The sequence below is a fragment of the Haliotis cracherodii genome, unplaced genomic scaffold (genome assembly GCF_022045235.1).
Source record: "Haliotis cracherodii isolate W230 unplaced genomic scaffold, xgHalCrac1.p SCAF_21, whole genome shotgun sequence".
In the NCBI taxonomy this organism is placed as follows: Eukaryota; Metazoa; Mollusca; class Gastropoda; order Lepetellida; family Haliotidae; genus Haliotis; species Haliotis cracherodii.
This window is the reverse complement of record NW_027266277.1, coordinates 7,808,275-7,832,409: the sequence shown is the minus strand read 5'-3', so window position 1 is coordinate 7,832,409 and position 24,135 is coordinate 7,808,275. Positions and strand designations below refer to the sequence as shown.

At 42.5% G+C, this 24,135-nt stretch overlaps 1 pseudogene; it reads left to right on the top strand.

The window, feature by feature from the left end:
* The first annotated feature begins 3,331 nt into the window (after positions 1-3,331).
* Positions 3,332-14,264, top strand: LOC139471054 (uncharacterized; annotated as a pseudogene).
* The last annotated feature ends 9,871 nt before the right edge of the window (positions 14,265-24,135 follow it).

Sequence of the window (24,135 nt, the reverse complement as noted above, 5' to 3'; positions counted from 1 at the left end):
GGTCATGAATGCTTAAGATGGTAATTGGTAAAATGCTTAATTTTTAACTCGTCTGACTGAATACACGCAATGTTTGAATCAAAACCGTTGGCATCTAACGTTTGAAGCAAAACCTTATTAGTAAGTATGTGCATCATTGGAATAAGCAGATGCAGCGTTTGAGTGACTTTATGCAGCGTTTGAATGAGTACATGCAGCGTTTAAATGAGTATATCTAGCGCTTGAATCAGTATATCTAGCGCTTGAATCAGTATATCTAGCGCTTGAATGAGTATATGCAATGTTTGAATGAGTATAGGCAACGTTTGAATGAGTACATGCATCGTTTGAATCGGTATATCTAGAGTTTGAATGAGTATATGCAACGTTTGAATAAGTACATGTAGCGTTTAAATGAGTACAAGCAGCGTTTTAATGAGTACATGCAGCGTTTTAATGAGTATAAGCAGCGTTTTAATGAGTACATGCAGCGTTTTAATGAGTAAAACTAGCGTTTGAATGAACGTATGCAGCGTTTGAATGAGTATATCTAGCGATTGAATGAGTATATCTAGCCTTTGAATTAGTACATATAGCTTTTGAATGAGTATATCTAGCGTTTGAATGAGTATATGCAGCATTGAATGAGTATATGCAGCATTTGAATGAGTACATGCAGCGTTTAATGAGTACATGCAGCGTTTGAATAAGTATAACTAGCTTTTGAATGAGTATATGCAACGTTTGAATGAGTATATGCAACGTTTGAATGAGTACATGGAGCGTTTGAATGAGTATATATATAACGTTTGTATAAGTATATACAGCGTTTGAATGAGTACATATAGCGTTTGAATGAGTATATGCAACGTTTGAAAGAGTACATGCAGCGTTTAATGAGTACATGCAGCGTTTGAATGAGTATAACTAGCTTTTGAATGAGTATATGCAACGTTTGAATGAGTATATGCAGCATTTGAATGAGTACATGCAGCGTTTAATGAGTACATGCAGCGTTTGAATGAGTATAACTAGCTTTTGAATGAGTATATGCAGCGTTTGAATGAGTATATGCAACGTTTGAATGAGTATATGCAGCGTTTGAAAGTACAAGCAACGTTTGAGCGAGTACATGCAGCGTTTTAATGAGTATATATATATATATATATATATATGTATATATATATATATATATATATATCTCGTTTGTATGAGTATATACAGCGTTTGAATGAGTATATGCAGCGTTTAAATGAGTATATGCAGCATTTGAATGAGTACATGCAGCATTTAATGAGTACATGCAGCGTTTGAATGAGTATAACTAGCTTTCGAATGCGTATATGCAGCGTTTGAATGAGTTTATGCAACGTTTGAATAAGTATATGCAGCGTTTGAGTGAGTACATGCAGTGTTTGAATGAGTATATGCAGCGTTTGAATAAGTACAAGCAACGTTTGAATGAGTACATGCAGTTTTTGAATGAGTTTTTGTAGCATTTGAATGAGTACAAGCAACGTCTGAATGAGCACATGCAGCATTTGAATGAGTACATGCAGTGTTCGAATGAGTTTTTGTAGCGTTTGAATGAGTACAAGCAACGTTTGAATGAGTAAATGCAGCGTTTGAATGAGTACATGCATCGTTTGAATGAGTATATGCAAAGCCTGACGAATAGGTAATTAAGGCGTTTGAATCAAAACTGTATGAAAGCGCGCTCACATACTTGAACAATAGTGCAACATAGTTCAACCATTTTTTAGCGTTGGTAAAACAATTGGCCTTGTGCCAGTTTCCTTTGCACAAAAATCATTTTGCTTTGCCAATACAGAAAGGTGTATCTACACGTATCATCACACATAATTTTACCAATTTCTACTTTAATCGAATTTTAGCGGTGTTAACTCAAGACTAATGCTGTTTGTTTTGCAAGGAGATTAAAGACACAATACAACTAATTTTAGCGTTATCAAAATATCTGTAATTTCTTGATTCTGAACGAACACAGAGGTGTAACTACTGTTATTACCAGACAAAAGTCAACTTTTAAAATTAGAAAATAATTCGAACTCAATAATTTACAGGACACGTTTACTAAATGAACATAAATAGTTATAAAATCACTAGACCCTATAGGCGACAATGCCGGTATACTTGACAAGACCTACGCGTGTATGTAGAAGAAGAAAGGTGAAAGAAAAGCTATTTTATTTATGTGTCACACTTTGCAATTTACATAAAATAGTAGATGATATGAATATATTAATAAGTGCGAAAGCAGAACCCAGCATTACCAGACAAAGAAATAACTTAAAATACCATATATGGATAAAACTGATAAAAAAACAACATAAGGTATGTACACCAAATTCGACATATCACACTGAGAAAGTAATAAACAGCATAGTTATAAATGATACGCATGTACTCTAGAGTACATGTAGAGTGGCGGCTAGGGGTTGTGAAAATATGTTATTTATCATCAGGTACAAGAGGCTACATTGACATGTGGCTTCAAATTTTGTAATTGTGTGAAAAAGATAAGTTATTAAATTTGTATAAAGTTTGGAGAGGGTACTCTAACAGAATATTTCTTTGTTCCCTAGAGACAATGTGTTTCACATGTTTTCAGTGTTTAATTTGTTTGTATCTATTAAGGCACAGTCGTATTTGTTTCCTTTCAGTTTCAATATGCCAGTCCTTAAATATTCCAACCACTTTGAAATATCACACTTAATGAGTAAGTCCTTTACATCGGTAAAATTTAGGGACATATTATTATTATTATCTTCATCAGCACGTGCAAACAGAGCAGATACACTATTAACCGAAGAGTTTCGGATAGACTTAGACCAACTGTTTATATTATGTAATAATAAACGGTTGGGTGACGTTTTTTTAACTTAATCAAGAAACGTGAAATATCAACAAGTTTAAAAAAAGACAAAGACCAATCCATATCACCTCTTTTTGCTAAATTTGGTGTGTTGCGGCCAACCGCTTAACATCTACAGTCTCTGTTCTGCACTGTGTTAATGCATTGACATCCCCCGAGTATCCCATATAACACACGTTAAGATAAAATTAGTTGAAACAGATTGTCATACAATTGCTTAAATACACTTTGCGGAATACCGCCAGTGACTCTAAATGTAACAATTATTACAGATAGAGCTCGACTGGCAGATTTGCCAACTCTCTTTTCTGTATAACTCATGTCTAAATGTTCATGCAACTACATTCCCAGAATGTTATCTGGAGGAGCAAACAGGAACAAACTCTATACCGTTGACAATGTATGCGGAAAACTCCTAAAATGGACAATTTGGCTCGAAAAGCCTAAATCTAGTCCATGACGTAATACGGTCCAGGTGATCACCAACATCGCAAACTACACACGATGCCGCCAACAATAGGAAACGTTTGCAGAGGTGGTATCGGGATAAGAAATAATTTATATAAATTCGAATATTATTTTACATTAGTATACATATCCTGAGACAACAAATCTAAAGCACGCCCTGAATTCCCGCCAATTAAATTACAATGGACGCAAATTATTCACCATCATTTGTATTTTTTTAGGTAAGAAATCAGAGGAGTGCATATATGTCATTAGTAGGTAAACAAAACTCTCCGCATATACTATTATAAACAAGGAATTATAATGTTAATACCAAGCATAAGAGCAGAGATTGGTGTTGGCGACAAACATCCTATGCAAGAACATTCATGTCTGTAAAACGTAACACCAAAACACATCCTTTCCCCACTTAACACGTCGGGGACATGATAGGGAGACTTGTGCGTCAACGTGATAGGCCACCGACCAGGTTGATTGAACTTAGCCACGCGCTGCAAGGGGAGCGGGACAGACTACCTCAAATCGCCATTGGGAGATTCATACGCAGTATGCCTCGTTGAGTGTTTGTTTGTTTGTTGGTTGGTTGGTTAACGCTGCACTCTGCAATATTCCAGTTATATGACGGCGGTCTGTAAATAATCGAGACAATCCAGTGATTGACAACATGGGGATCGATGACATGCATCAACCAAGTCAGCGAGCCTGACCACCCGATCCCGTTAGTCGCCTCTTACGACAAGCATGGTCGTATTTTAGGCAAGCATGGGTTGATGGGGTGTCTCAATTACTCAAAAAAGGAAAGAAAAAGTGACTTCAGTAGCGGGGCAGGTGATTAGCATGAGTTTGGTTGTAGGTGAGGTGAAATGGGGTTTAACGTCGCGTCCAAGATTATTGCACTTATATAGCGACGTGCATGTACGTGTGTGTGTTTGTGTGGCTGCTTGTACTAGTCCGGACTGATGCCGATTTATAATGCTAGCTCACTGAGATACCATGCCGCAGTTTAACATGAATACCCCACTGAGACACAGTATACTGACTCCGAGCCGACCAGACCATGTTTTAGCCCCTTAATGCCGAGCGCCAGACAGGGTAACAACAAGTAACATCTTTTAACGTCTTTTGGTATGAAGCGGTCGGGGATCGAACCCCGGACCCCCCGCTCTCCGGGCGGACGCTCTACCACTAGACCACGGAGGCGGTCCCGAGTTTGGTTGTAGGATCTGTCGCTCAGCCCATGGCCAGGGCGTTGTGTATGTCTATAACATTATGGAATGAGTTTGTTGTTGTGACACAGTACAGCAAACATCAGCTCGAGTTTTGGTTACATGAGATAAATAAATATACAGACAGAACATGGTGTGATCAGTCCATAGTAACGAGAGCGGGGGGGGGGGGGGGGGGTATTGTGTACATGGGCAGTGGAAGGAGATGCGTTGAGTCCTGCACACAGGGAATTAATGGCAGTGTATATGGTTCTGCACAGTTTTCTCCCTTTGCTGAAGTCACACAGAATCAAATGTTTTCTGATAGTAGTTGAGGCCCCCTACTAGGATAACCACTGTGGGGTCTGCGCATGCGCGATGACGTGACTTCCCGTTTCGGTTCCGATGGCGTGCGCATCCAAGTTGGCAGCACATCCGGTTCCGGTGGTGTGCGCTTTCAAGATGGCGGCACTTCCGTTTCCGGGGAGGAGGAGCGACCCAAAGAAGCGCTCGTACAATATGAAAAGATCATAATTGAAAGAAGCTTCCGTAAAATCCTTGATGTTCATTTTTATCTTTTTCTTTTCAACAAAATTCCACAAATGACATCATCGGGTATGATGATGTGATTGTAAACTTTGAGGTGCAAGGTCTCGTTCCACAAGGCGATCGTATTTTAGCGCAATGACAGTCGTTCGTCTAAGTTACAGTAGGTGAGTGGCGATCACCTTAGCGCTACGATCATGTTGTGGAACGGAGTCTGAATTCTAAAGGTGAATCGACATGCACAGACATGAACGTGATGAAGGTATATGCCTACGTACTATTACTCGTGTCTCCATGCAAAACGTGGTGTCATGTGTGACTACAAACAGACGTTTATCCATATGATTATGTCGTTGTCACTCGCTCATCCACGCCGAGGAGTTGGCACTCGTGTATACCTACATGCGTACTGTCACGCGTGTCTTCAAACAGACGTGGTGTACTTCGTGTCTTCAAACACACATGGTGTACTACGTGTCTCCATGCAAACGTGATGTCCTACGTCTCTCCATGTAAACGTTGTGCCACGCGTGTCTTCAAACAGACGTTTATCCATATGATTATGACGTTGTCGATCGCTCATCCCTGCCGAGGAGTTGGCACTCGTGTATGTTTACATGCGTACTGTCACTGGTGTCTCCATGCAAACGTGATGGTCTTCGTGTCTCCATGCAAACGTGATGTACTACGTCTCTCCATGTAAACGTGGTGCCAAGTGTGTCTTCAAACAGACGTTTATCCATATGATTATTCTTATTATCTATACCGAGGAGTTGGCACTCGTATATGCCTACATGCGTACTGTCACGCGTGTCTTCAAATAGACGTGGTGTACTTCGTGTCTCCATGCAGACGTGGTGTCACGCGTGTCTCCATGCAAAACGTGGTGCCACACGTGACTACAAACACACGTTTGTAGAAGTACTGATCGATACACATGCGTGACGTTTGCAAACGTGATGTACTTCGTGTCTCCATGCAAACCTAGTGTCACGCGTGTCTCCATGCTGACGTGGTGTCATGCGTGTCTTCAAACAGACGTTACTGATCGATAGACATACATCAAACACAAACAACAATCCAAAAGAACCCACACCCTCCCCGTCCTCTTGGAGGCACACGCCTACGAGTGACACCACGCCTCAATGTATGTCTGTCTTACATTTAGTCTTACAGGGTTAAACAGTCAATCTTACAGCGATGTACACTTAGTCTTACAGGGTTGTACGGTCAATCTTACAGTGGTGTACACTTAGTCTTACAGGGTTGTACACTCAGTCTTACAGTGGTGTAAAGGCAGTCTTACAGGGCTGTACACTCAGTCTTACAGTGGTGTAAAGGCAGTCTTACAGGGCTGTACACTCAGTCTTACAGTGGTGTATAGTCTATCTTACAGGGGTGTACAGTCACTCTAAAGGGTTGTACACTTAGTAACTTCCTTACTGTTATATTATGGAAGTACGTATGGTAATGTCGAATGAGGGCGCTCCTCTCGATGGCTTCCATGAACGAATTAGAATGCGCCACAGGATATGGGTACTTCGATCACATTCGTGCCCAACTCGTGCCCTATCTCATTAAATCAGATCTTAGTTTTCGCTTTTGGTTGACAACGCTCTGAGGACATCCCAATTACGACGACGTTAGAACGACCTTTCATCCGACCAATCAGAACATCGGTAAGACTGAGTGTACACCACTGTAAGACAGACGTACATCCTTTAAGGCTGACTGCACAACTCTGTAAGACTGACTGTACACCCTGTAAGACTGAGTGTACACCACTGTAAGACTGACTGTACACCCCTGTAAGACTGAGTGTACAACCCCTTTAGATTGACTGTACAACCCTGTAAGACAGACTGTAAAACTCTGTAAGACCGACTGTCTGGATTTGGATTACCTCCCCTGGAGTATGTTGTGTACAATCACATGCTGTCAGTGATTTATAAAAAAAATTGAATTATCAACTCACGCAAGGGGGCATAGAAAGTTACCAAACAACATGGGAATATCTCTAGAAGCCTGGCGAGCAAGAATCGGCAGATTTATTCCCTCAAGAGGACTCCGACAAGTAGAAACAATTCCACCTTACAACCCCACAACACAATGGACGCCGGGTATGGACATGGCTTATCGCCTTCTTCTCTGTACCACACTCCTACTTCGTGTATGGAATGTAGGTGAAGCTACAGCAAGTACAATCGAAGCAGCACTGCTTACACTTATCCCCCCTGCCCAGGTATGTTCCGATGATAGATTTTGTCACAACTATATGAGCAGAGCCACATTGTTTACATATCGAATACTGAACAATGCATTTGACAGCAGCGTCTCACCACCTATATCACTATTACACTTAGCCGGAGATGTAGAACCCAACCCAGGCCCTACAAATACAGAGTCAGATGCTTTAAAAGATTCAATTATTAAACAGATTAAGGAATCTGAGGATAGGCCTGCTAAAGACATTAACTCTCTCAAAGATGAAGTCCACTCAATAAGAGAGGAGGTTAGCGGGTTATGGAGAGAGGTGGACAATACTAAAGAAACACAAGTTATCCTACAAGCTGATATTGATGCTCTAGCTGATAGAATGGAGGATATTGAAACTTTTCGTCAGTCTATAGATGAACTAGAAACTAAGGTTGAACATCAAGAACGACAAAGCAGACGGAACAATATCATATTTTATGACGTACCTGAGGGTGTATCTGAATCATACAGGGTGTGCAAAGAAAAAGTTATTGAAATAATTAACACGGCCAGAGACAAGAAAGACAAGTCCCTACAACTCTTATCCCCAGGATATGTAGAACGTGCACACAGAATAGGTGTGAAAAACACTAATAAACCTAGACCCCTCATTGTAAGGTTATTACACTGGGATGATAAAATGCAGGTTACTGGAATGAGGGACACTTTGCGGCAAATGGGGTATGGTGTGGCAAATGACCTGACCTCCTATCAACGTCATGAACTGAATAAACTGAGAAACGAAAATCCGGACAAACATTTTTATCATAAAGGAAAAAAAGATAATGAAAGATGTGAGACGCAGCACAGAAGCAGATACCGGTATATCAAGAGTAGAATCAGATAGAGGAAAAAGACAGAGTGGTGATATATCTGTCCCCGAGACAGAAATGAGTCAGGAATCAGAGAGATACACAGAACGAGATGAAAACCATGTGCAGAGTAGACCAGGGACAGAGAGGAGCAATACAACAGAGAGCGCAGTGCATAGAGACTTAGGCAGAGACAAGGATTCTGATTGGCGCATGGATCGTGTATATGATGACAAGGGACAGTCGGGAAATGAAACGAGAAACTGTCTGACCGTAAATTAAGAGACAGAAACAGGCCCGTAGACAGGAACAGTAGATACAGATAGGGGTGCGCCCAGGGCCTGCGTGATTGTACGAAACTTCGTTCAACGCCTCTCACTAAAACTCACGCACAGGTGGAGTTTTTATTCGGGAATGTGTCAGGACTCTATTCCAAAATTGATGACTCTGACTTTATTGATTTTATTAAATCATGTGATATCATTAGTTTAACTGAAACATGGATGAAAGATTTTGATTTGTATTCATTTTTTTCGGAATTTATGATATATGTAAAAGAAGCTGAAAAGATATCGGCAACGGGCAGATTCTCTGGAGGTGTTATAGTACTTGTTAAAAAGAAGCTATCTGTTTATGTCAAGGATATAGAGGTGTTTGACAGTGGAATTTTACTCTTATTGGACAAACAGCTCATTGGACTTTAAAAAGATATTTTATACTCTTGTGTTTATATACATCCAGGGGGATCAAACTGGTATTCTAATCTGTTAAGACAGTATAAGAATGGTGTAATATACCTACAAGAGAAGCTTCTTGAGGTTCTAATGAAATTTAATGATGTATATATGTTTATTGGTGGCGATTTTAACGCCAGGACGGGAACAGAGGCTGATTTTATAGAGGATGATATTATTGAGTATGTTGAAGGTAATGACGGTTGTTTTGGGGATTTTTTGTTAGATAAATTCTCACTGAAAAGATATTCAGTGGATAAGTGTGTCAATAATTTTGGCAGATGTTTGTTAAATCTATGTGCTGTATTAAATGTTCACATAATGAACGGAAGATGTGATGATGATCAGAGAGTTGGTGACTATACTTTCATTGGACATAATGGGGCCAGCTTAATAGATTACGTTTTATGCTCCCAAGAGCTTTTTCCAAATTGCAAAAAGTTTGCTGTTCTTTCGTGAGCAGAATCATCACACCTTCCAATTAATTTATCTTTACGAGCGCTTTATCACAGTGAACGCCACGCTGATAGTAATTCCAAAGATTTGAGCTAAAAGTTTAAGTGGGACAGCACTAAGAAAAGCTCCTTTTGCAATAATTTACAATCAGATAGGGTTCAAAATTTGTCGGAGGAATCCATAGATGTAGCCTTTACAAACATAGATGAAAGTATTAATTGTTTATCCCGGGCTTTGTGTACGGCAGCAGAAGGAATGCGGAAACTTGTTTGTGGTACTCCAAAAACTAGCAAACCTTGGTATGATTTTGAATGTGAACTCTACAAAAAGGAAATATGTAGGGCATTAAATAAATTCAGGACACTTAAGGACACCAAGTCTTTGCAAGAGTATAACTTCGCACGGAATAAGTATAAGGCAGTTTGTCGTAAACGAAAAGAAGCATATAACGGAGAGAAATTAAAACTATTAGAAAATTCCATCGATAACCCCAAAAAGTTTTGGGAAGTGTTAAAAAGTTTAAAATGTACTAACTATACGTTTAATACGATAAAATTGGAAGACTGGTTTAATCATTTTAAGGGATTATTTGACGATAGATCAGAAGAGAATGGCTCAGATGTTAATGATTTTCATAATTATTTCGAGTCAGTTTTGGAAAATACTGTTGAGAATAATATTACAAGGGATATCTTAGATTCACCAATTTCATAAGATCAGATAAGAGTAAGCATTCGGCATCTTAAAAATAATAAATCTGCAGGAATAGATAACCTTATCCCGGAGTTTTTCAAACACGCTGAAGATTTATTAACGCAATACCTACTGGTAATGTTTAATTTAATGCTTGAAACATCTTACTTTCCTAAATGTTGGGATGTTGGTATTATCATACCCCTATTCAAGAATGATGACTCAAATATGACTGACAATTATCGAGGTATTACACTTCTTAGTATATGTAGTAAAGTTTTCTTGTATATCATCAATAAAAGACTAGTTTTTTGGTCCAACGCTACAGATAAAATCAATGAGGCACAATCAGGATTTAGGGAAGGATACTCAACAACGGACAATATTTTTATTTTGTATAGTCTCATTCAGCGCTATATATCAAGCAAAGGGGGTAAATGTTACGTTTTATTTGTTGATTTCTCTAAAGCTTTTGATTCTGTGGATAGAAGTAAATTATGGATGTTGTTTACCAAGCATGGCCTGAGCAGTAAAATGGTAAAACTATTATTTAGCATATATAAAAATGTAAAAGCATGTGTAAGAAATAACGGTATAATGTCCACCGCTTTTGACTGCAGCATTGAAGTACACCAGGGATGTATACTTATCCCTTTTTTGTTTGTCTTCTTCATTAATGAACTAGCTACAGCTGTTCATCAGAACTGTACAGATGGTATACAACTTCATTCAGACATTGTCAAGCTTTTCCTTCTGTTATTTGCTGATGACATTATCATGTTTTCTAGTACGGTGAAAGGATTGCAGAAACAAATAGCAGAATTAGAAGTTCATTGTGATAAGTTTAATTTGAAAATTAATACAAATAAGACAAAAATCGTTGATTTCAAAAGAGGTGTCAAATTATCAAGGTTTGAAAAGTGGTTGTTTAAAGGTCAGTGTTTAGAAGTAGTTAAGGGTTATAAATATTTAGGTGTGTATTTTTCAAATACGTTGGCATGGAATACACATCGAAATAATGCTGCTGTACAGGGAAAGAAAATATTGTTGGGCATTGTTCAGTAGTTTATAAAATCTTGGGGCTGTAAACTATAGAATATACTTCAAAATATTTGACACGAAAATTAAACCCATTCTTTTATATGGGGCAGAAATTTGGGGATTTACACAAATAGATGCTCTGGAAAAAGTTCTTTTATGAGCGTAAGAAATATTTAGGAGTTAAAATGAAAACCCCAAACATGATGGTTTATGGTGAATGTGGACGAGTCCCTTTGTGTATAGAAGCACGTCTGAAAATAATAAAATATTGGATAAGACTACTTAATATGCCCTCCTCAAGATTCCCTAAGAAATGTTACAATATGATGTGTTTGTATGATAGCAATGGCAAAACAAATTGGGTAACAGACTTAAGGAACCTGCTGAATAATTGTGTTTTTTGGTAATATTTTAAAATTAGAACATATTGCTTATCCGAAGTTGTTCATAAATGCTATAACACAAAAATTAAAAGATTTATATTTTCAGTCATGGAATGCAACTCTAACGCGTTTACCAAAGTCCCTGTTATATAGCAGTTTCAAGTCATATATCATTGCAGAGCAATACCTTTTCAGTGGTAGTCTTAGAAAATTTAGGGTAGCACTTGCAAGATTCCGATGTTCATCACACGATCTTTAAATTGAAAAAGGTAGATATCAAAATATTCCGAGAGAAAATAAACTCTGTCCACTATGTGACCTAGGATTAATTGAGGACGGGTATCACTTTTTACTAGTATGTCCGCATTATGATGAACTAAGAAAAGTAAATTTACCAAAATATTTTCATATAAACCATTGTACATTTAAGTTTAAACTATTACTGACTACTAGCAACATTGAAACCATACGAAATCTTTCTATGTACATATATCATGCTTTTATACAAAGAAAATCAAGTTTGGAAATTATATGATTGTACCAATTGCTCCTGTAATCATGATTGTACTATAGGCCTGTGGCCTCCTCAGTACGTTGAATAAAGCAATTGAAGATTGACTGTACACCCCGTAAGACTGACTGTAGAGCCCTTAATAATGATTGTACAACCCCGTAAGACTGGCTGTACAACCCCGTAAAACTGACTCTACAAGTCTGTAAAACGGACTGTACACCCATGTTAGATTCAGTGTACAACCATGTAAGGCTACCTGTACACCACTGTGTCAGACTGAGTGTACAACCCCGTAAAACTGACTGTACAACTCTGTAAGAGTGACTGTACACCCATGTAAGACTGAGTGTACAACCCTGTAAGGCTACCTGTACACCTTCGTGTAAGACTGAGTGTACAACCCTGTAAGACTAAGTGTACACCACTGTAAGATTGACTGTACAACCCTGTAAGACTGACTGTACACTCCTGTAAAACTGAGTGTACAACCCCGTAAGACCGACTGTACAACTCTGTAAGACTGACTGTACACCATTGTAAGACAGACTGACTGTACATCCATCACAAGGGTCTTTTCGGTTTTGAAGAGAATAAAAACGATGCTCAGACAAGGCGCCGGAACGGATCCATCGGCGCGCTGCGTTTTCGACCAACCAGGAAGCAGGGTTTCAGTGCCTCTCCTCTAAAAATAAAAAAGAGAGCGAAGCCACGCACACCGTCACAGTCCGAGCGCTGAAGAAGAGATCAACCATGTCGTCTCGATGCAGCTGTCTGAAGTGTCAGACCAACAGTCAACAATGCCCGTGGATGAGTAAAGTCTATTCCTGGACAATAGTGGCCTACCCACCTGATGAATCGGAGACGATCTTATCGCAGAGCCCGCACTGGTTTAAGAACAAGTCTGAGGCTATGGCAGCATTACAACGAACTATTCAACGCGGAATTGACGTACCCGACTGTTGGGGTGGTCCGTATTATTATCTAGTATCGAGATCAAGGAAAGTAATGTAATCAAGGAGACAACCCTTGTCCAGCTTGTTTCCAGTTTGTTTCCAACGGCCCTTTGGAGGGCCACCCATCTCTCCCGAAAGAACGCTTTCATCCTTTGCTTTGCCAACACAAACAACAATCCAAAAGAACCCACACCATCTCCGTCCTCTTTGAGGTACACGCCTACAAGTGACACCACGCCTCTATGTATGAATGTATGTTTGTATGTATGTATGTGTACACGAGTGACATCACGTTTGCATGGAGACACGAATCAAACACCACGTATGTCTATCGATCTGTAACGTCTGTTTAAAAAAAAGAAAAAAATGAACATCAAGAATTTTACAGGCGCTTCTTTCAATTTTGATCTTTTCATTATGTACGAGCGCTTCTTTGGGTCGCCCCTCCTCCCCGGAAACGGATGTGCAGCCCTCTTGGGGGTGCGCACGCCTCCCAGAACTCCCAGAAATGGACATGTAGCCATATTGGATACGCGCGCCACCGGAAACGGAAGTACCGCCATCTTGGATGCACACGCATCACTGGAACCGGATGCGTCGCCATCTTGGATGCACACACAACCGAAAACGGAAGTGACGTCATCGCGTATGCGCAGAACCTAAAGTGGTAACCCTAATGGGGGCCTCAACTACTTCTGATAATACAAATGTTGAATCGATTGTAGCTAAAGGATCTATGAAATCTGGGCTGCAAAGCATTGCTTTGAACATTGTTAATCTTTGTTTCCAAGGTCAGATTCAGTTGGAAATGCAATGGATACCCCGGTCAGAAAATGAGAGATCAGATTATCTTAGCATAAGTTAGCAAGCTTGTGGACACGGACGACTGGGGAATCAGTGGTTTTGTACTTCAATACTTACAGAGTATATGTTGTCCATATGATACAGATGTATTTGCTTCATATTATAACAACAAGGTTGCTAGGTTTTTTTCCAGATATTGGAATCCTGGATCATGTGGAGTGGATGCATTTACCATGAGTTGGTCTGAAGGCAACAATTGGATAGTGCCACCTGTTTATTTGGTATCTAGGTCATTACGACATTTGAGCATGTGTCATGGCAGGGCTACGTTGATAGTTTCTGTTTGGTATTCAGCTACTTTTTGGCTATTGTTATGTCCTAGGGGAGAGTTTGTTTCACAGGTGAAGGAAGTAGTTTATCTGCCTACATACATAGATGCATATATCCCAAGCAGACAAAGCAATGGTCTGTTTGGTGTTGATGATTTAAATTTTAACATGATGGCGATTCGGGTTCAGTTTTGAATTCCCAGTTACAGGAGTTTTTGATCTTGTGTTTGGTGACGAGATAGCGGAGCTACCACCGAGTGTGACGGATTTAGCCAAAACGATACCGGGACTGCTTAATCATACCAGAGCGACTTCCACGTGCAGAAAGTACAAGTATGGTTTCCGTGCTTGGAATAGGTGGGCTGTTTCTAACGGTATGCCTGTTGGATTACCGTTATCTCCCTTGCATTGTGCGCTTTATTTGCTGTCAGTCATACAACGGTCGGGTTCTTTTTCACCCGTGCAGTCAGCGTTTCATAGTATTCGACACTTTCATGTTATTGTTGGTTTACCCACTCCCACGGAGAACACATTGGTGATAAATTTGTTGGAGGCGGCCAAACGGAAGTTAGTTAAACCCGTTAGAAGAAAGAGCCTATTACGGTTGATGTACTTGAAAGAATGTTTGATTGCAAAAAACAAAACCAAAATGTATATAATTTGAGAACTGTGTCTATTTGTTTGCTCGTATTCGCAGGTTTTATGTGGTCGGCTGAGTTGATCAATATTAAGCATGATGATGTTTATTCTCATATGACTGTATTTATAGAAAGGTCCAAGACCGATGTATACAGAGATGGAGCTTGGTTGATTATTGGTAGAACAGGGACAAAGATGTGTCCTGTGAAGTGTATGTAATGTTTCTTCGAAAAATCTGGATTAAACTTATCTTTTCAGAAATCTGTCCAAGACCAGTGATGGCTATATAATTAGAGCCGAAAACAAACCAATGTACGTCTTATACTCGGTTGAGGGAATTATTTATTGAAGCCTTTAAGCCTTATTTACCTGACATGAAATACTACGGTCTGCATAGTTTGAGGTCAGGTGGAGCCACAGTGGCAGCCAACAGAGGCATCCCTGATAAAAAGTTTAAACTACATGGTCGCTGGAGGAGCGAGAATGCCAAAGATGGCTATGTTAAGGACAGCATCGAAAATGGATGGAAAGAGTCTCTTTCTTTGGGACTTTGAATTGCCCGGTCTTTGTTTCCTCAGTCAGTGCACCGTACAGTATCCCGATATGCTGTAGTTGTGTATTTTGTTGTGTTAAGGGGGAGAAGGAGGAGCAATATAATTTCTTTCGTTTGGGGGACGAATTAGAACGAAATTATTTTCTCCTAACGTCGGAAAGAACAACAAAGGGAGGTAACCTGGTTTCGTATATAAGTAAAGGCGGGAAATTGAAACTTCATTCTCAGGTGTGGTGCAGTCGCGGCTGGCTATATCAAACATGTTCGATTGTGTATGATGCCGATTGGAGTCTATATTGAATCTATATTGTTTATTATTTATGTGTAGTAGCTGCTGCTGCCCACATGATAATCAGGAAGTTATGCGTTGTTTGCACGTTGTGTTGGCGAGCCATGATAAAACGTTGTGAGATGGACCGGTATCCATAGTTGAAATTTCGAACACTCCAGTCGTGACAGTATGGATTTGGGATATACTCTGATGAGTATGCGCTGTCGAGCCATTAGAATACGTGATAAGGCGTCGATGCCTGTGTATATGTGTATATGTATGCGTGAAGCGTCGAGTTAATATTCATGTAAATTACGAGGTGTTGATGGCGCTGATGCTGGTGATGTTCCTGATGCGGACGATGTTCATGATAATGTGGATACTTGTTGACGAATAAACTACGGTCAGTCAGTGCACCGTATAGTATCCCAATATGTTGTAGTTGTGTATTTTGTCGTGTTAAGAGGAGAAGGAGGAGAATCACGGGCCGCCTCTTTGAGTGAATGAATGTTTGACAACAAATCGCAGCGATTATGACGCATGAGCGATAAAGAAACGTGAACTTTGAAATTTCAATTTTGGAAATGTAAAGTAATATCCGAGTATCCCCTACATTTTTAAAGAGTATATTACATTATAATTTTTATGTCGCGATGCGTTGTCCGTCGTCTGGTTGTTAGTCCTTTGACCCCGCCAGCATGTACACATGGACCCCACTAGGGGTTAAGAGAGGGCCAGGTAGGCCAGGTGAAGCAACGGGTCAACCCCGCCAACATGAACACACATGGACCCCACTAGCTGTTTAGAGTGGGCCAGGTGAATCAGCTGGTCAACTCCGCCAGCATGTACACACGTGGACCCCACTCGGGGTTTAGAGTGGGCCAGGTGAATCAGCTGGTCAACTACGCCTGTATTTACATACATGGAACCCATTCGGGGTTTGGAGTGTGCCAGGTGGGCCAGGTGAAGCAACGGGTCAACCCCGCCAGCATGTACACATGGACCCCACTTGGGGTTTGGAGTGGGCCAGGTTGGTCAGGTGAAGCAACGGGTCAAGCCTGCCAGCACGCACACATGAAGACAACTAGGGGTTTAGAATGGGCCAGGTAGGCCAGGTGAAGCAACGGGCCAACCCCGCCAGCATGTACACACATGGACCCAACTAGGGGTTTAGAAGAGGCCAGGTGAAGCAACGGGTCAACCCCGCCAGCATGTACACATGGAAACCACTAGAGGTTTAGAGTGGGCCAGGTCGGAAAGGTGAAGCAAAGGGTCAAGTGCGCCAGCACGTACACATGGACCCCACTTGGGATTTAGAGTGGGCCAGGTGAAGCAACGGGTCAACCCCGCAAGCATGTACACACATGGATCCCACTAGGGGTTTAGAGTGGGCCAGGTGAAGCAACGGGTCAACCCTGCCAGCATGTACACAAATGAACCCAACTAGGGGTTAGAGTTGGCCAGGTGGGACAAGTGAAGCAAAGGGTCAAGTGCGCCAGCACGTACACATGGACCCCACTTGGGGTTTAGAGTAGGCCAGGTGAAGCAACTGGTTTACACCAGCAGCATGTACACATGGACCCCAAAAGGGGTTTAGAGTGTTCCAGGTGGGCCAGGTGAAGGAACGGGTCAAGCCCGCCAGCATGTACACATGCACCCCACAACGGGTTTAGACTGTTCCAGGTGGGCCAGGTGAAGGAACGGGTCCAGCCCGCCAGCACGTAAACATGTACCCCACAACGGGTTTAGACTGTTCCAGGTGGGCCAGGTGAAGGAATGGGTCAAGCCCGCCAGCACGTAAACATGGACACCACTAAGGGTATGGAGTGGGCCAGTTGGGCCCGGTGTCGCAACGAGTCAACCCAGCCACTAGGGTTTTGGAGTGGGCCAGGTGAAGCAACGGGCATACCCCGCCAGCACGTACACATGGACCCCACTATCAGCATTAGGGGTTAAATGCTGATAGCCCTTTGGAGTGTTCTTGACATGTTTTTCACGCCACAATTCACCCTCAGCTGTCAAACATTCAAACATTTATTCTACTCGCGCGACCCAAGAAGCATTTCAAAGAGGTGAATGTAACTTCCCAGATCTTAACATAATATGTGGAAGGTTAATCATATTGTGTGTTTGCTATTTTTGATAAAAAGCCTTTATATATCTGCAGACAAAAATACATTTTCATGTAGTGGTTGTATCATTAGAATACTTATGCATGACAGTGATGATATCGAGGCATCTGTATGGGGCCAGTGATGATATTTAGGCAGATATGTGAGGCCAGTGATGACATTAAGGCAGCTGTGCGAGACCAGTGATGATATAAAGGCATATGTGTGAGACCAGTGATGACATTGAGGTAGATATTTGAGGCCAGTGATAACATTGAGACAGATATGTGAGGCCAGTAATGCCATTGAGGTAGATATGTGAGGCCAGTGAGGATATTGTGGCAGATATGTGAGGCCAGTAATGACATTGAGACAGATATGTGAGGCTAGTAATGACATTGAGGTAGATATGTGAGGCCAGTGAGGATATTGTGGCAGATATGTGAGACCAGTGATGACATTGAGACAGATATGTGAGGCCAGTAATGACATTGAGGTAGATATGTGAGGCCAGTGATGACATTGAGGCAGATTTGTGAGGCCAGTAATGACATTGAGGTAGATATGTGAGGCCAGTGATGTTATTGAGGCAGATGTGTGAGGCCAAAGATGATATTGAGGCCGATATGTGAGGCCAGTGATGATGTTGAGGCAGCTGTGAGTGACCAGTGATGAAATTGAGGCCGATATGTGAGGCTGGTGATGATATTGAGGCAGCTGTGTGAAGCCAGTGATGATATTGAGGGAGATATGTGAGGCCAGTGATGACATTAAGGCAGCTGTGTGAGGCTAGTGATGATATTGGGGCAGCTGCATGAGGTTGTGAGGTTGGTTATTACATAGAGGCCGAGACGTGAGGCCAGTGATGATGTTGAGGCAGATATGTGAAGCCAGTGATGATATTGAGGCAGCTGTGTGAGGCTACTGATGATATTGAGGCAGCTGTGAGGCCAGTGATGATATTGAGGGAGCTGTGGAAGGCCAGTGATGATATTGAGGCAGATATGTGAGGCCAGTGATGACATTGAGGCAGCTGTGTGAGGCTAGTGATGATATTGAGGCCGATATGTGAGGCTGGTGCTGATATTGAGGCAGCTGCGTGAGGCCAGTGATGATATTGAGGCAGCTGCGTGAGGCTAGTGATGATATTGAGGCAGTTATGTGAGGCTTGTAATGATATGGAGGTAGATATGTGAGGCCAGTGATGACATTAAGGCAGATATGTGAGGCTGGTTATGATATTGAGGAACCTGTGTGAGGCCAGTGATGACATTGAGGCAGCTCTGTGAGGCCAGTGATGACATTGAGGCCGATATGTTAGGCCAGTGATGATATTGAGGCAGATGCGTGAGGCCAGTTATGATATTGAGGCAGATATGTGAGGCTGGTGATGATAATGAGGCAGCTGCGTGAGGCCATTGATGATATTGAGGGAGATATGTGAGGCCAGTGATGGCATTGAGGCAGCTGTGTGTGGCCAGTGATGATATTGAGGCAGCTGTTTGAGGCCAATGATGATATTGAGGCCGATATGTGAGGCCAGTGATGATATTGAGGCAGCAATATGAGGCCAGTGATGATATTAAGCCCGATATGTGAAACTGTTGATGATATTGAGGCAGCTGCGTGAGGCCAGTGATGATATTGAGGCAGCTGTGTGAGGCCAATGATGACATTGAGGCCGATATGTGAGGCCAGTGATGATATTGAGGCAGCTGCGTTAGGCCAGTGATGATATTGAGGCCAATATGTGAGGCTGGTGATGATATTGAGGCACCTGTGTGAGGCCATTGAATATATTGAGGCAGCTGTGTGAGGTCAATGACGATATTGAGGCCGATATGTGAGGCCAGTGATGACATTGATGCAGCTGCATGAGGCTAGTGGTGATATTTAGGCCGATATTTGAGGCTGGTGCTGATATTGAGGGAGCTGTGTGAGGCTAGTGATGATATTGAGGCAGCTGTGTGAGGCCAATGATGACATTGAGGCCGATATGTGAGGCCAGTGATGATATTGAGGCAGCTGCGTTAGGCCAGTGATGATATTGAGGCCAATATGTGAGGCTGGTGATGATATTGAGGCACCTGTGTGAGGCCATTGAATATATTGAGGCAGCTGTGTGAGGTCAATGACGATATTGAGGCCGATATGTGAGGCCAGTGATGACATTGATGCAGCTGCATGAGGCTAGTGGTGATATTTAGGCCGATATTTGAGGCTGGTGCTGATATTGAGGGAGCTGTGTGAGGCTGGTGATGATATTGAGGCAGATATGTGAGGCCAGTGATGACATTGAGGCAGCTGCATGAGGGTAGTGATGATATTGAGGCAGACATGTTAGGCTAGTGATGACATTGAGGCAGATATGTGAGTTTTTTTATGACATTGAGGCCCAGTGATGACATTGAGGTAGATATGTGAGGCTGGTGATGATAAGGAGGCAGCTGTGTGAGGCCACTGAATATATTAAGGCAGCTGTGTGAGGTCAATGACGATATTGAGGCAGATATGTGAGGCCAGTGATGACATTAAGGCAGATATGTGAGGCCAGTGACGATATTGAGGCACCTGTGTGAGGCCAGTGATGATATTGAGGCAGCTGCGTGAGGCCAGTTATGATATTGAGGCCAGTATGTGAGGCTGGTGATGATAATGAGGCAGCTGCGTGAGGCCATTGATGATATTGAGGGAGATATGTGAGGCCAGTGATGGCATTGAGGCAGCTGTGTGCGGCCAGTGATGATATTGAGGCAGCTGTTTGAGGCCAATGATGATATTGAGGCCGATATGTGAGGCCAGTGATGATATTGAGGCAGCAATATGAGGCCAGTGATGATATTGAGCCCGATATGTGAAACCGTTGATGATATTGAGGCAGCTGCGTGAGGCCAGTGATGATATTGAGGCAGCTGTGTGAGGCCAATGATGACATTGAGGCCAATATGTGAGGCTGGTGATGATATTGAGGCAAATGTGTGAGGCCATTGAATATATTGAGGCAGCTGTGTGAGGTCAATGACGATATTGAGGCCGATATGTGAGGCCAGTGATGACATTGAGGCAGCTGCATGAGGCTAGTGGTGATATTTAGGCCGATATTTGAGGCTGGTGCTGATATTGAGGGAGCTGTGTGAGGCTGGTGATGATATTGAGGCAGATATGTGAGGCCAGTGATGATATTGAGGCAGCTGCGTTAGGCCAGTGATGATATTGAGGCCAATATGTGAGGCTGGTGATGAAATTGAAGCACCTGTGTGAGGCCGTTGAATATATTGAGGCAGCTGTGTGAGGTCAATGACGATTTGAGGCCGATATGTGAGGCCAGTGATGACATTGAGGCAGCTGCATGAGGCTAGTGGTGATATTTAGGCCGATATTTGAGGCTGGTGCTGATATTGAGGGAGCTGTGTGAGGCTGGTGATGATATTGAGGCAGATATGTGAGGCCAGTGATGACATTGAGGCAGCTGCATGAGGGTAGTGATGATATTGAGGCAGACATGTTAGGCTAGTGATGACATTGAGGCAGATATGTGAGTTTTTTTATGACATTGAGGCCCAGTGATGACATTGAGGTAGATATCTGAGGCTGGTGATGATAAGGAGGCAGCTGTGTGAGGCCACTGAATATATTAAGGCAGCTGTGTGCGGTCAATGACGATATTGAGGCAGATATGTGAGACCAGTGATGATATTTAGGGAGATATGTGAGACGATATATATATGTGAGGCTGGTTATGATATTGTGGCAGCTGTGTGAGGCCTGTGATGATATTGGGGAGATATGTGAGGCCAGTGATGGCATTGAGGCAGCTGTGTGCGGCCAGTGATGATATTGAGGCAGCTGTGTGAGGCCAATGATGATATTGAGGCCGATATGTGAGGCCAGTGATGATATTGAGGCAGCTGTGTGCGGCCAGTGATGGCATTGAGGCAGCTGTGTGCAGCCAGTGATGATACTGAGGCAGCTGTGTGAGGCCAATGATGATATTGCGGGAGATATGTGAGGCTGGTGATGATATTGAGGCCGATATGTGAGGCCAGTGATGACATTGAGGCAGCTGCATGAGGGTAGTGATGATATTGAGGCAGACATGTTAGGCTAGTGATGACATTGAGGCAGATGTGTGAGTTTTTTTATGACATTGAGGCCCAGTGATGACATTGAGGTAGATATCTGAGGCTGGTGATGATAAGGAGGCAGCTGTGTGAGGCCACTGAATATATTAAGGCAGCTGTGTGAGGTCAATGACGATATTGAGGCAGATATGTGAGACCAGTGATGATATTTAGGGAGATATGTGAGACGATATATATATGTGAGGCTGGTTATGATATTGTGGCAGCTGTGTGAGGCCTGTGATGATATTGGGGAGATATGTGAGGCCAGTGATGGCATTGAGGCAGCTGTGTGCGGCCAGTGATGATATTGAGGCAGCTGTGTGAGGCCAATGATGATATTGAGGCCGATATGTGAGGCCAGTGATGATATTGAGGCAGCTGTGTGCGGCCAGTGATGGCATTGAGGCAGCTGTGTGCAGCCAGTGATGATACTGAGGCAGCTGTGTGAGGCCAATGATGATATTGCGGGAGATATGTGAGGCTGGTGATGATATTGAGGCCGATATGTGAGGCCAGTGATGACATTGAGGCAGCTGCATGAGGGTAGTGATGATATTGAGGCAGACATGTTAGGCTAGTGATGACATTGAGGCAGATATGTGAGGCCAGTGATGATATTGAGGCCAGTGATGATATTGAGGCCGATATGTGAGGCCAGTGATGATTTTGAGGCAGATATGTGAGGTTAGTGATGACATTGAGGTAGATATGTGAGGCCAGTAATGGTATTGAGGTAGATATGTGAGGCCAGTGATGACATTGAGGCAGCTGCATGAGGGTAGTGATGATATTGAGGCAGACATGTTAGGCTAGTGATGACATTGAGGCAGATATGTGAGTTTTTTTATGACATTGAGGCCCAGTGATGACATTGAGGTAGATATCTGAGGCTGGTGATGATAAGGAGGCAGCTGTGTGAGGCCACTGAATATATTAAGGCAGCTGTGTGAGGTCAATGACGATATTGAGGCAGATATGTGAGGCCAGTGATGATATTTAGGGAGATATGTGAGACGATATATAAATGTGAGGCTGGTTATGATATTGTGGCAGCTGTGTGAGGCCTGTGATGATATTGGGGAGATATGTGAGGCCAGTGATGATATTGAGGCAGCTGTGTGCGGCCAGTGATGATATTGAGGCAGCTGTGTGAGGCCAATGATGATATTGAGGCTGATATGTGATGCCAGTGATGACATTAAGGCAGTTGCATGAGGCTAGTGATGATATTTGGGCCGATATTTGAGGCTGGTGCTGATATTGAGGTAGCTGTGTGAGGCTGGTGATGATATTGAGGCCGATATGTGAGGCCAGTGATGACATTAAGGCAGTTGCATGAGGCTAGTGATGATATTGAGGCAGACGTTTTTGATGACATTGAGGCCCAGTGATGATGTTGAGGTAGATATGTGAGGCCAGTGATGACATTGAGGCAGATATGTGAGGTTGGTTATTACATAGAGGCCGAGACGTGAGGCCAGTGATGATGTTGAGGCAGATATGTGAAGCCAGTGATGATATTGAGGCAGCTGTGAGGCCAGTGATGATATTGAGGCCGATATGTGAGGCCAGTGATGATCTTGAGGCAGATATGTGAGGTTAGTGATGACAATGAGGTAGATATGTGAGGCCAGTAATGGTATTGAGGTAGATATGTGAGGCCAGTAATGGTATTGAGGCAGATATGTGAGGCCAGTGATGATATTGAAGCCGATATGTAAGGCCAGTGATGATATTGAGGTCGATATGTGAGTCAGATGATTATAACGAGACAGATATGTGAGGCCAGTAATGATATTGAGGCCGATAATTGAGGCTAGTGGAGATATTGAGGCAGCTGTGTGAGGCCAATGATGATATTGAGGCCGATAAGTGAGGGCAGTGATGAAATTGAGGCAGATATGTGAGGCTAGTGATGATACTCAGGCCGATATATGAGGCTGGTGATCATATTGAGGCAGCTGTGTGAGACCAGTGATGACATTGAGGCAGATATTGAGGTTTTTGATAACATTGAGGCAGATATATGAGGTTTTTGATGACATTGAGGCCCAGGTATGATATTCAGGCAGATATGTGAGGCCAGTGATGACATTGAGGCAGCTGCATCAGGCCAGTGATGATACTGAGGCAGATATGTGAGGCCAGTGATGACATTGAGGCAGATATTTGAGGCTAGTGATGATACTGAGGCCGATATATGAGGCTGGTGATCATATTGAGGCAGCTGTGTAAGGCCAATGATGATATTGAGGTCAATATGTATGGCCACTGATGTTATTGAGGCAGCTTCGTGAGGCCAGTGATGATATTGAGGCCGATATCTAAAGCTGGTGATGATATTGAGGCAGCTGCGTGAGGCCAGTGA